This window comes from Tamandua tetradactyla, chromosome 2 (genome assembly GCF_023851605.1).
Source record: "Tamandua tetradactyla isolate mTamTet1 chromosome 2, mTamTet1.pri, whole genome shotgun sequence".
NCBI lineage: Eukaryota > Metazoa > Chordata > Mammalia > Pilosa > Myrmecophagidae > Tamandua > Tamandua tetradactyla.
The window spans coordinates 166,775,825-166,788,682 of NC_135328.1; the positions used below are offsets into that span (position 1 = coordinate 166,775,825).

General features: G+C 43.5%; 1 protein-coding gene across 1 annotated transcript in view; it reads right to left on the reverse strand.

Moving 5' to 3' along the window:
* MROH7 (maestro heat like repeat family member 7) overlaps positions 1-7,784 on the reverse strand; it is a 147,372-nt gene extending 139,588 nt beyond the window's left edge. Inside the window, exon 1 of the mRNA XM_077149536.1 lies at positions 7,541-7,784. The gene's annotated coding sequence lies outside the window, so the exon portion shown is untranslated. The remainder of the gene's footprint in view (positions 1-7,540) is intronic.
* Positions 7,785-12,858: the final 5,074 nt, after the last annotated feature.

The window sequence follows — 12,858 nt, forward strand, 5'->3', positions numbered from 1 at the left end:
TTAGGACCTGTGTTAACAATCATGTCTTAAACTTTATATCCGAAGCACAAGTAACAAAAGAAAAAAATAGATAAATAGGACTTCATCAAAATTAAAAACTTTTGTGTATAAAAGGACTTCATCATGAAAGTAAAAAGACAGCCTACAGAGTAGGGGATAATATTTGGAAACCATGTGTGCCAGTTTGATTCTGTTGTGTACCCCAGAAAAGCCAAGTTCTTTAATCCTCATTCATATTTAATCCTCCACTGCATGGGTGGGATCTTCTTTATTGTTTCCAGGGAGATGTGACCCATCCAATAGTGGGTGTTAACCTTTTTTTTGCAGTTTTGCAAAAATTTTATTTTTTATGGTAAAATAAATGGATTTTCAGTTTTAAAAAGCACATTAACATAAAATTTATCTCAACCCCAATGTTTTAGGATAACTTTTTTTCTGTTCATGATGATTTATGTATTCTCTAAGGTGACAGAAACTTTCTCTACAGCTTTTACTTATTTTCATTATTTTTAACTTTTTTGTTGAATAGTATAACATATATACAAAGCAAAGAAATAAAAAAGCAATAGTTTTCAAAGCACTCTTCAACAAGTAGTTACAGGACAGATCCCAGAGTTTGTCATGGGCTACCATACGATCCTCTCATATTTTTCCTTCTAGCTGCTCCAGAATATAGGAGGCTAGAGGGCTTAAATATTTTTTTTATCATCACAAATGACTTTTTTCTTCTTCTTTTGTGAAAAAAACAAACCATATATACAAAAAAGCTATAAATTTCAAAGCACAGCACCACAATTAGTTATAGAACATATTTCAGAGTTTGACATGGGCTATGATTTCAAATTTTAGGTTTTTACTTCTAGCTGCTCCAAAATACTGGAGACCAAAAGAGATACCAATTTAATGATTCAGCATTCATATTCATTTGTTACATCTTCTTTGTATAACTCCACCATCTCCTTTGATCTTTCCATCCTTCTTTTGTGGAATCTTATATATTACCCTAGGTGTTCTTTAGGATTGGCTGGAGTGCTCCTGGTTGGGGGTTGGCAGCTTATGATAGATAGCAAGGTCTAACTGAAGCTCGTGTAAGAGCAACCTCCAGAGTAGCCTCTTGTCTCAATTTGAATTCTTTCTGCCACTGATACTTTATTAATTACACTTTTTTCCCACTTTTGGTCAGAATGGAATTGTTGATACTATGGTGCCAGGTCTGGATTCATCCCTGGGAGTCATCTCCCATGTCACCAGGAAGACTTTCACCCCTGGATGGCATGTCTGTGGGTATTAACTTCTGATTAGATAGTTTCCATGGAGATGTGTCTTCACCCATTCAAGGTGTGGTTGCTTACTGGAGTCCTTTAAGAGGGAACCATTTTGGAAAAAGCTTTAGAGCCAAGAGAACCAACAAGCCCATACTGCCAGAGAACCTTTGGAGATGCATAAAGAAAATGCCAAGCTGAAAACCTGGGCTCAATTCCCAGAGCGTGCCCATGCAAAAAAAAAAAAAAAAAAAAAAGAAGGAAAAAAATACATACTATATAAGCTACAGTGGTTAAAATAGCATGTTACTGGCATAAAGATAGATATACTGACCAATGGAATCTAATAGAGTGTTCAGAATAGACTCTCTCATCTATGGACAATTGATTTTTGATAAGGCAGTCAGATCAATACACCTGGGACAGAGCAGCCTCCTCAATAAATGGTGCTTGGAGAACTGGCTATCCATATGCAAAAAGAAAAAAAAAATGATAGAGGATCCATATCTCACACCCTAGACCAAAATTAACTCAGAATGGATCAAATACCTAAATATTAGAGCTAAGACCATAAAACTTTTAGGCGAAAATTAGGAAATATCTTATAAAACTTGTAATAGGAGGCAGTTTCTTAGACCTTACACCCAAAGCACAAGCACTGAAAAAAGAAATAGACAAATGGGAGCTCCTCAAAATTAAACACTTTGTCAAGAAAGTAAAAAGGCAGCCTACACAATGGGAAACAATATTTGGAAACCATATATCAGATAAGGGTTTAGTATCCACAATATATAAAGAGATTCTTCAACTCAACAACAAAAAGATAAACAATCCAATTTTAAAATGGGCAAAAGACATGAACAGACATTTCTCAGATGAGGAAATACAAATGGCTAAAAGGCACATGAAAAATGCTCAATTTCACTGGCTTTTAGGGAAATGCAAATCAAAACCACAATGAGATGTCATCTGACACCCATTAGAATGGCCATTATTAAAAAAAAGAAAATGACAAGTGCTAGAGAGGATGTGGAGAAAGAGACATGCTTATCCACTTTTGATGGGAATGCACAACCACTCTGGAAGGCAGCTTGACAGTTCCTCAGGAAGCTAAGTATAGAATTGTCATATGAACCAGCAATCCCATTACTAAGTATATATTCAGAGGCATAGGGCAAGGACACAAATCGACATTTTCACACTGATGTTTATAGCAGCATTATTTATGATTGCCAAGACATGGAAACAGCCCAAATATCCATCAATGGACAAGTGACTAAACAAGCTGTGGTATAGACACACAACAGAATATTACATTCCATTGTGTAAGACAGAATAAAGTCATGAAGCACTTAACAATATGGATGAACCTTGAGGACATGATGTTGAGTGAAATTAGCCAAAAACAAAAGGACAAATACTGTATGGTTTCATTAATATGAACTAACATTAATGAGTGAACTCTGAGAATTGAAGTTAAGAAAACAGGTTGTCAAGAGACAGAAATAGGGTAGAGATTGGGTAATTGGTGCTGAAGGAATACAGATTGTGCAAAAGGACTGATTATAGAAATTCAGAAATGGATAGCACAATGTTACCTGATTGTAGCACAATAATATAAGTACACTGAATGAAGCTGAATGTGAGTATGATTGAGGGGGAATGGCTGGGGGCACATATGAGATCAAAAGGAAAGATAAAGGATAAAGAATGAGACGGTATAATTTAGGAGTGCCCAGAGTGGACAATGATGGTGATTAAATGTACAAATAAAAAAAAGTGTTTGCAAGAGGGAGAACAAATGAATGTCAACATTGCAGGGTGCTGAAAACAGATGGCATATGGGAAAAAGTACAATCAGTGCAAACTAGTGTCTGTAGTCAATAGTAACGTTGTAATTTGCTTCCACTGAGTGTAACAAAGGCATTATACCAAAACTAAATGTTAAAAGGGAGGGGGCATGGGGGAGGGGCATGGATTCTTTGTGGAAGAAAAGGAAATGTCTTCATATAGAACATGAGAGTGAAGGCATAGCTATATACTTAGGTTGAGCTGTATGATGTGTGGATAAAACTAAAAATGAGCAGAGATGGAGTGCAAGGAAGTTCAGTGGTAAAATTTTCACCTGCCATCCAGGAGACCTGGGTTTGACTTCCCACCCATACTCTTCCCCCCCCCCCAAAAAAACAAACAAACAAGCAAACAAACAAAAAAATTCAACAAATGGTGCTGCTATAACGGAATACTCACATGGAAAAAGAATGAAATGTGACCTGGGTCATACAGCATACAAAAAAAAATGAACACAGAGAAACAAGTGCTAGAGATAATGTGGAGAAAGAGATGTACCTATTCCCTGTTGGTAGGGAAACTGAGAGGTGCAGCCCCTTGGAGGGCAGTGTGGTGGTTCCATGGGCAAGTAGGGGTGGGGTTGCCCTATGATCCTGCAAACCGTTGCTCAGTATATACCTGGAGAATCTGAGTGTGGGGACAGGAATGGACATTTGCACACTGGTGTTTCTTACAGCAGCATTTGTGACCCACAATGGATGGAGGTGGCCTAAGGGTACAACAACGGAGGAGTGGAAGGTGGAACTATGGTGTGTACAGACATTGGACTGAGTGGCCACAAGAAGGAATGAAATTGTGAGGCATGCAGCTAGATGAATGAACCTTAAGGACTGTATATTGAATGAAATGCCAGGAACAAAAAGACAAATATCATGCCTCAATCATATGAACTAACTATAATATAAAAACTCAGTGAACTGAAGTCGAGAGCATGGGTTATAAAGTAGGGGCCTGTCGTAAAGGATCCTGGATTGTAAGCTTCTGGAGCAGCCACATGTATTCAGGAGGTGTAATTGTTATTTCTAAATTCTGACCTGATTGTTTATAACCTGGTCTTCCCAGGAACTTTGGGTATTTATGTGACACCTGAGACTCAGAATTAGAGCTCTGACTGAAGCTATGAAAGTTAGCAGTATCCCATACAGGAACTGTTTAAAAAGTTGAAAAAGTGATCAAAGTTTGAGTATAGATATGAATGAAGCTGATCTGGAGAGGACTAAGGTAAACAGAATACAGAGTAAAGGATGATATGGTCCATAGTTTAAAACTTCAACTTCCGTGTGAGACCAAAGATGTTACTTGGTGCAAAATTTTTATTTTGGGTAGTGCATTTCCTAATTTAACTTGTATGGTCAGTTCAGCTGAACACCACAAGCACATGGAGTCTTGAATAGGGTGTGAGATCTTGTGGGTTTGTCCAGGTTAATGTGATGCTCTGATGTATCCCAGAGCAATTTGGGCAGTGAATAAAGAAGTATTCGCAAGGTCCACTTGGGGGGCTTGGGAGAAAGGAGGAAATATTCTACGTCCCTATTTCAAGAATTTTTTATATTCTCGCAAGCAGTAGTGACAACCAAATCAATAGGCCAAGCCCTTCATCATGAGACTTGCCCTTTTGAAACTTATTCCTGCAAAGGACAGGCTAAGCATACTTAAAATTAGACCCAAGAGTCACCCCAGTGACTATTGGATTTGCTGTTCAAGTCCCGACTTCAAATTCTTTGGGGTATGTTTTCATTTGCTAAAGCTGATGTAATATACCAGAAATGGAGTAGCTTTTAACAATGGGGCTTTACTGGCCTACAAGTTTACAATTCTAAGGCCGTGAAAAATGCCTACACAGGATGATACCTTCTCTGAAGAGAAGCTGCTGGCATCCGAGACACATCTGTCACATGGGAAGGCACGTGGCCACATCTGCTGTTCCTTCTCTCCTGGGTTTCATTGCTTCCAGCTTCTGATTTCTGTGGCTTCATTTCTAAATTTCTCTGGGACCTTTTCCTTGAGCGTCTCTTAATTTCGTCTCTTAGCTTCTGTATATGTTTTATTCCCTTATAAAGGAATTCATTAAAAAGAATAAGACTCTCCTTGAATGAGGTGGGCCACATCTCAATTGAAATAATCTAACCAAAAGGTCCCACCCACAATAGTTTCAGTGGCTGAAAGATTTCAAAGGGAGTCAAGAGGTTATCCTGGAGGCTATTCTTATGTGTTATATAGATATCCCTTTTTAGTTTATGGTGTATTGTAGTGGCTGGAGGGAAGTACCTGAAACTGTTGAGCTGTGATGCAGTAGCCTTGATTTGTGAGGATGATTGTATAAAGACATAACTTTTACAATGTGACTGTGGGATTGTGAAAACCTTGTGTCTGTTGCTCCTTTTATCCAGGGTATGGACAGATGAGTTAAAAAAATATATGGATAAAGAATAAATAATAGGGGAGACAAAGGAAAATAAATTGGATAGATGGAAACACTAGTGGCCAATGAGAGGGAAGGATAAGGGGTATGGTATGTGTTAGCTTGGTTTATTTTTCCTTTTTATTTCTTATTCTGGAGTGATGTAAATGTTCTAAAAAATGATCATGGTGATGAATACTCAACTATGTGATGATATTGTGAGCCACTGAATATACACCATGTATGGAATGTATCTGTGTGAAGATTTAGCAATAAACATATTTTAAAAGAACACAATGAGATATCATTTCACATCCAGTAGAATGGCCACCATTTAAAAAAAAACATAAAACAAGTGTTGGAGAAGATATGGAGAGATAAGAGTACTTCTTCATTGTTAGTGGGAACGTAAAATGGTGCAGCTGCAGTACAAGACAGTTTGGTGGTTCCTCAGAAACTTAAGTATAGAATTATCATAGGACTCATCAATCCTGCTGCTAGGTACATACCCTGTGGTAATTTGAAGCTGTTGTGTACCCCAGAAAAGGCCATGTTCTTTTAATTCCTTCCTGTGGGTGCAGACCTATTGTGGGTGGGACCTTTTGGTTAGATTATTTCAATTGAGATGTGACCCACCTCATTCAAGAAGGGCCTTATTCTTTTTAATGAATTCCTTTATAAGGGAATAAAACATATACAGAAGCTAAGAGACGAAATTAAGAGAAGCTCAAGGAAAAGGTCCCAGAGAAATTTAGAAATGAAGCCACAGAAATCAGAAGCTGGAAGCAATGAAACCCAGGAGAGAAGGAACAGCAGATGTGGCCACGTGCCTTCCCATGTGACAGATGTGTCTCGGATGCCAGCAGCTTCTCTTCAGAGAAGGTATCATCCTGTGTAGGCATTTTTCACGGCCTTAGAATTGTAAACTTGTAGGCCAGTAAAGCCCCATTGTTAAAAGCTACTCCATTTCTGGTATATTACATCAGCTTTAGCAAATGAAAACATACCTCAAAGAATCTGAAGTCGGGACTTGAACAGCAAATCCAATAGAATATAATTCAGCTATAAAGAGAAGTGAAATTTTGATACATCCTGCAACACAAATGAAAACATCATGCTGAGTGAAGGAAGCCAGACGCAAATGGCCAAATATGATATCTCACTGTCATGAAATAACCAGAATAAGCAAATTCAGGGTCAGAAACTAGAATGCTGGTTACCGGGGGCTGGGGTAGGTATAGGGAGTGGGGGTTAATGTTTAATTGGTATAGAATTTTTGTTTGAGGTGATGGAAAATTTTGGTAATGAATGGTGGTGATAGTAGCATATTATAAATGTAATTAACTTCACTGAACTATATATTTGAATGTGGTTAAAAGGGGAAATTTTAAGTAGTATATATGTCACTAGAAAAAATTTTTTTGAATAGAAAACCTATAGAATTGTACAATACAAACAGGGAACCCTAATGTAAACCATGAAGTATAGTTAATGGGAGAATTATAATATTGTTTCATCAGTTTTAACAAGGGCACCATGCTAATGTGAAATGTTAATAAAAGGGACAACTGTGTGTGTGAGAAAAAGTGAGGTATGTGGAAACTCTATCTTCTGCATGATTTTTCTGTAACTCTACAACTTCTTTAATAAAAATAAACAACCCAATAGATGCCATCTCTGGGACATCCTCCATGTTCCCCGCCCTCACAGCTGGGTTTAGGGTTTCTCCTGTGCTCTCCTAAGTATCTATCAGAGCACTTATAACAGTGTACTGTAATTTCCTGGTTACTTGCCTATTTCCTTTATTAAACTGAGAATGTTTTAAGAGCATAAATTATGTCTTATTCAAATCTGCATGTCTCGTACCCAAGTCCTGGCACATACCTGATACCCAAGCGCCTCAATAAGAATTCGCTGAAGAAATGAGTCTTGTTCTAACTCTGGCCTCCCCTGCCTCACTCCCTGCTCCCTACTCAAACACATGCAGTCTGGTCCTGCCACCTCCCCCTACCTCTGAGAATATTACCTTGTAATCTCCCCATCCAATGGCTTGAACTCAGTTTCATTCTTCTTCCCTCTCCGGAGCATCCATTGACTGTTCCAAACTTCTTAAGACTCTGGGCACGACACTCTCACGGTTCTCTTTCTGCCCCAGATTCTTCTTCTCTGTCCCTTGCTGTTTCCCTTTTCTCTTCCCACTTCCTACATCTTGTATTTCCCAAACTTTTGGCCTTGAGTCTCCTCTGATGTAGGACTTCTTCCATTCCCCTTGCTTTACTTATGACATCAGTGGATGGTTATATCCATTGCAGATGGTCCCTGGGTCAGTCAGTCCAACATGGAAGGCAGAAAGCATGCTAAGTATTTAAAAATGGGAGAATGGGAGAATAAATGGGAGAATTTATTCCAGGGAATTGATTACACAATGATGGAAGAGCTGAGAAGCCAAACAGATGATGAAATAATTCAGAAATTAGCCCCAAGGCAAAGCCACTATCATTCCTAGGCTGGAAGGATTAAAATGGGAGTTATAGTTTCCAGATTCTAGATACCTGGGTCACCTGGTGGGAGCTGGAGCTATGGGGGATACACGGCCATCACTGGAGATTCCCACTGATGAAATACTCTGGCTCTCCCCTTCTCCCACCCTCTGTACTCCTGCCGTGGCCTCCCATTGGCTGAAACCAACTAGAAACCAGCTGAAAAGTGAAACTGGGAAATCCAATCTGCAGGATTTGGCCCTGCAATTCAGTGCATTGGAAGTGAAGAGTGAGAAGTGGCTCTAAAGACACACAAGCCCAGGACCAACACAGCTTCTACATCTACACTTCCATCCCCAAGCTTGTTCATTCTCTCCATACATTACAACTTCCGGGACACCACCAAGTGAGTGGCCCTCTAGGGATCCAGCTCAGCAGGACTCAGACTCCTTCCCTCAACACATGTTCCCCCTCCCAACTCCTTTATTATTATGAATGGTTCTTGATTCTCACAGAGAAGCTGAAAACCTCCAGCAAGGCTCATCGACTCCTGCCTCCCCTTCCTCTCACCTCCACGTGCTGTGAAATTCCAGGTCCAAAAACATCTTTCCTGAAAATGAGTCACACCCATTTCCCCTTTCCATTCTCACGGCTCCCACGGAATTCAGGCCTCCTCCTCTCTCTGCCTGGCCTCTAGTAAGAGCCTGTTCACTGGCTCTGTTCACTTCCCATGTTGTTTTCCCCTGATTCATCCCACATCCTGACCGATTCATCCTCCCAAAGCACAGACCTAACCATGCCATTAATTTGCTTTAAAAACCTGCCTTTCACTGGCTGAATCAAACATGACTCACCCATGGTTTGGACCACTGCCTGTCTCCCAGTCTCATCTCCCACAGTTTGCTCATCCAGACCTCACAATTCAACCAAACCAAGCCTTCTCCCTGTTTCCTTCTTGGGCAGCCCCGGTGTTTTCTCACCCCAAACTTTTGGTGGCCCTGCCCATTGTATGTATCAGCTCTGCCTCTTTCCACCTCCCCCCACTCAGCCCTGCCAGGGGCTATAAGTTCATGCAAACCTCCTGGAAAAAAAAATTTGGCAGCAGATTTCAAGACTTGAAAACGCATTTATCTTTTGACCCAGTGAGTCCATTTTTGAAGTCCTCATCTAAGAAAATAGGAATGTATACAGAAAATCTCACTGCAGCATTTGCTTAATAAGGATTACTAACAATCCAGGTGTTTCACATGTGGGCAACAGTTCAATAAGCAGAGGCCGCGTCTGGCTCACCGTGGTCCATGGGGCTGGTGAGAACCTGGACAACGGAGAAAGGAGAGAGAGAGAGAGTCTCTTCTGGTATCCTCAAGTCACCCGGTTGTGAGGTGTCCAGTGTTGGATGGGTATTTCGAAGCGTCAGGGTGGAGCTGGGGGTGGGGGGGGTGGGGGGGTGCAGATTACCAGGATGTGGTAGGTTGAGCAGGAAATGCAGAGAGAGGAGGGCAAAGAGAAAAACCCTGAACAGATGGAACTTCGTTCCATCTTCCAGTCTGATAAATGAAATTGTTAAGATTGCGGAGTATTTAATAATTAAAAGTCCCTTGCTCTGGCCATTGTGGATCGTTGTCTAGTTTATATTGCAGCCAGACAGTGTTACAATAAAATATGAGCCACTTAGGTCGAATTTGATTTCTGTAAGGTTTTGTATTGTTTAAGCAGGCACCCGGGGTGGGGGGTGGGGGTGGGGTCGCTGAGGGAAGGGAGGCCCCGCGCCCAGGTCGCCAGCGTAAGAGAAGAAAAGGTTTCCTTAAAGTTGGGCACTTCCCAACTTAAAACGGACCTGGCAAAAGTCTCCTCTAGAGCCGGGCATCCCCAAGCTCGAAAGGAACCGGACAGATTAGAGCGATCCCTCAGAGAGAAGCCGGCGTCCCAGGTTCAATCTGGAGGGAGGGGCACCCTCGCCGGAGGGATTCCCGGTACCGGGGCCTTTTGAGAACAAGACGAGTCGGACAAAGCGGATAGGGGCTGGGTGGCAACGCCGGTAGGCAGGGTGGACTTACAGTTTTGGTTCCGGCAGTTTGGCAAGCCGGGGTGGGTGAAGTTACAGTTTCCTTTACGGGCGGCGTGGTCATCGTCAGAGGTGGCGTGTGTAAGGTGAGTCCAGAGGGGTGCTGTAGGATTTTGTTCGCCAGGATTGGGGATTAAACCCAGGACGAGCTGCCGCTGCCTGCTGCTTCCCCAGATGCAAGGCCGAATGAATCCAGGAGTCCCTTGCCTCGCCAATCAATCGCTGGGAGAGACTCAGAAGGGGACTGCACCCAGGACCCACCCACAAGGACTGGGGAGAAAGCCCGGGACAAACTGCCCCTACCCACGCTTCCCTGGTTGCAAGGCCGGGGGAGCTGGGGGTCGCCTCGCTCTGAGTCCTGGGTTGGGCAACAGGTGAAAGACAAACTCGGCAGACTCACCAAAGATGAGACGAAGAAGTTCAGGCAGTTTTATTTCAGGAAGAAATAGAGCTGCCCGGGCAGCACTTTAAGAGAGGAAGAAACAGCCGCCTCCAGGTTGCAGAGGATAGGGTTTTTATGGCTTGCCAGGTAGGGAGTTGGGGGTAGAGATGAGGCGGGTTTCCATTGAAGTTTAAAATTTAAATGCTGCCTTAGTTGTGCAGGGTTATAACTGTCAGAGGGTAGAGGTTGAGTCGGGGAAGTTTACTGCAGGAATGCATCTGCCCGAGGGTGGAGGTTAAGTAGGGGGAGGTTATTGCAAGAATGCATTGCCTGAGGATGGAGGTTGAGAAAGGGGAGTTTTATCTCCAGAGGGCAACTCTGGAGGGTGGGATGGCGTGGACTGGGGTGGGAGAGGCTTTCTGAAATATTTGCCAGGGGTCGGTCACATCCTGGGGGAAGGGGTCCTGTCCTCTAACAAGGCTGGCCTGGGTGTTAGGGATAGGCTGGCCTTCTCCAGCCACTTCTTGATACCAGCTTTCAGAATCACCTTCCAAAATGCAAAGACCACTGCGCAGCTTTTCCTGCTTTTCTGTGGTTGAAGATGGCCCATCTCCTCAAGGATGACGTCAAGCTCTTTATCAAGGAGACCTACTTACCCCCACCCACCTCCACCCCCAGTTTTATCTCCCACCTGGTGTTCTGGTCACACTGCGCTCCTCAGATCCCCTGAACACGCCCTTCTCCCACACGCCTTTGCACACTCTGCTTGCTTGGTGGGAAATATCTCTCCCTAGCTCCCTGGACTGGGTCAAATAATGTCTCCCCAATATTCATGTCGACCTGAAAACTCAAAATGTGACCTTATTTGGAAATCAGATCTTGGCAGATGTGATTAGTTATGCCAAGATGAGGTCATACTGAACAAGGGTAGGCCCTAACTAATGTCCTTACAAAAAGAGAAAAAAAGCACAGAGACACACAGCCGGGAGACAGCCATGCAAAGACAGAGCAGAGGTTGGAGTCACAAGCCAAGGAACGCTTGGGGCTTCCAGAAGCTGGAAAAGACAAGGAAGAATCCATTCCAAGAATGGATTTTGAAGGGAGAGGAGCCCTACCCAAACCTTGATTTCAGACATCTAGCCTCCAGAACCATAAAGAATAAATCTGTGTCTTTTTAAGCCACCTAGTGGCAGTATTTTCCTAGGCAGCCCCCATGCCTCATGGTTCTCCAAGGCAGCCCAGGACACGTCTTCTGAAAGCCTCCAGGTGAGCCTCCTTAGGGCTCCTCCTCTGTGCTCCTAACCAGCCTGTGTCTCCTCCATCCAGCAATGCTCAGCCTTGGTGGGGGGACCCTGCCATTGCCACTTTCCAGATCTAACATCCTTATAAACTTTGAGCTCCCTGAACTCCTACAGGACTGTGACACTGTCCCACACCCCCTGAAGTGCCAGCTCGAAAAAAGACTGTCCCACATCTGAAATGCTGGAGCCCCTGACAACTCCTGGTTTCTTCTCTCCTACAATATGTCATGGGGTAGGGGTGGGATAAATCCCAGTGCCTGGCCCAGAGCGGTGCCCAGTAACTCAATTAGTTATTTATATCTCACAAAAAAGTGTCACAGGCGCTGGTGGGACCCTTTGCAGCTTGGAGGCCAGCCCAGAGCTGTTCCTTCTGCCAAAAGCCGGAGCTGGATAGAGTCTCTCTTTCCCGGAGACCCACCCTGCGTTGCCCTCGGAGACGAGCGTGAGGTAGCAAATCACAGCACCTCAAAGACCAATTATAGTCTGGATTCTTGGATCTGGAATGGATGGCCTGAGAGAGCAAAATGCGGACAGAACAAAACATGTTCCTGCTTGCCCGTGGTCCTCTTACATTCTCACACTGTCTGCCAAGAGGCTGAAGGCCTCGAAGGCAGAGACCCCATCCCATTTGGGCCTGGATCCCTGACACCCAGCCAAGTCCCAGACCGGGACAGCTACTCAAAAAGGGTTTGCTGTTTTGATTTGAGGAGTGAGCCTGAGACCCAGATAGAAAAGAACGTCCTTTTCCAGAGCCCAAGGCAACTGGGAATCCACAGCTTGAGGTCCCAGGGCCAGCTCTGTCTCTGAGCCTCCCCCCATGGCCTCAGGTTTCTCCAAATGGACAATGCAGTAAAGGGTATGCTGGATGGGATCATCTGAATTCAGAGTCCGGACTGCCTTGCAGTCCATAGTTCTGGGTATCCCCAGATCTGTGTCATTCTGCCACACGCCACGGCCAGCTGCCGCCTTCCAGAACCTTCCCTCTCCTCAGACCTCTGGCCCTCCATCCCCCTTCACCATATCACCTCACCTCACCTCCCTCCCTCCCAACACCCACAAATTCACAACTCACTGTGCCCACCATTCCACAGTCTTGGAGGAAGTGGGGTCTCTCCT